Source organism: Capsicum annuum, unplaced genomic scaffold, assembly GCF_002878395.1.
Source record: "Capsicum annuum cultivar UCD-10X-F1 unplaced genomic scaffold, UCD10Xv1.1 ctg28620, whole genome shotgun sequence".
Taxonomy (NCBI): domain Eukaryota; kingdom Viridiplantae; phylum Streptophyta; class Magnoliopsida; order Solanales; family Solanaceae; genus Capsicum; species Capsicum annuum.
In genome coordinates, this window is record NW_025835063.1 from 1 (window position 1) to 1,448 (window position 1,448).

Consider the following 1,448-nt stretch of genomic DNA (forward strand, 5'->3'; position numbering starts at 1 on the left):
CTTCCAATTGAGAATTTTTATTCATCTTGCCATTTAATAACTCATAAACAGATCTTAGTAACTAACTATTTGCAACTTGACAATTTAAACCAGACCTTTCAAGTGATTAAATTTAAATATTATTTAATGGATGAAAATGGAAAATTTTTTAATCCCGATCCATGTCGTAACATTATTTTAAATCCATTCAATTTGAATTGGTCGTTTCTCCATCACACTTATTGTGAAGAGATATCTAAAGTAATTAGTCGTGGATAGTTTATTTGTGAAAATGTATGTATAGCCAAAAATGGACCGCCCCTCAAATCGAGTCAAGTTATACTTGTTCAAGTTGACTCGATAGTGATATGATCAGCTAAGCCTTATTTGGCCACCCCCGGAGCAACCGTTCATGGCCATTATGGTGAAACCCTTTACGAAGGAGATACATTAGTTACATTTATATATGAAAAATCGAGATCTGGTGATATAACACAGGGTTTTCCAAAAGTAGAACAGGTGTTAGAAGTGTGTTCGATTGATTCAATATCCATGAATCTAGAAAAGAGGGTTGAGGGTTGGAACAAATGTATAACAAGAATTCTTGGAATTCCTTAGGGATTCTTGATTGGTACTGAGCTAACTATAGCGCAAAGCCGAATCTCTTTGGTTTATAAAATCCAATAGGTTTATCGCTCCCAGGGGGTGCAGATTCATAATAGGCATATAGAAATAATTGTACGTCAAATAACATCAAAAGTGTTGGTTTCAGAAGATGGAATGTCTAATGTTTTTTCACCCGGAGAACTTATTGGATTGTTGCAAGCAGAACGAATGGGTCGCGCTTTGGAAGAGGCGATCTATTATCGAGTCGTCTTATTGGGAATAACAAGAGCATCTCTCAATACTCAAAGTTTCATATCTGAAGCGAGTTTTCAAGAAACTGCTCGAGTTTTAGAAAAAGCGGATCTCCAAGGTCGTATCGATTGGTTGAAAGGCCTGAAAGAGAACGTTGTTTTGGGGGGGAGAGGTTGATACCCGTTGGTACCGGATTCAAGGGATTAGTGCACCCTTCAAAACAACATAACAACATTCCTTTGGTAACAAAAAAAAGAATATATTCGAGGGGGAGATGAGAGATATTTTGTTCCACCACAGAAAATTATTTGATTCTTGTCTTTCAAAAAAATTTCACGACATACCTGAACAATCATTTATAGGATTTAATGATTCCTAACAACGGATTCATCTCTTTCACTATCTGCATTTGGGATGGTTATTTGCTTTGGTAATAAAAAGAATAATGAATAGAAAAGAATAATGGTTTGGGTCGTGTATCTACGTCCAATCTACGGTAGAAGAGAAGGTTCCATCAGAACAATTATTTATTTCAGTTCAGGGTTCCTCGTCTCTTTTTTTTAAGAATAAAAAAGGGGGGGAGGTTGTGGGGAGAAATGACAAGAAGATAT

General features: G+C 36.0%; 1 pseudogene; it reads left to right on the top strand.

The window, feature by feature from the left end:
* The first annotated feature begins 36 nt into the window (after positions 1–36).
* On the top strand, positions 37–1,283 carry LOC124891002 (annotated as a pseudogene).
* Positions 1,284–1,448: the final 165 nt, after the last annotated feature.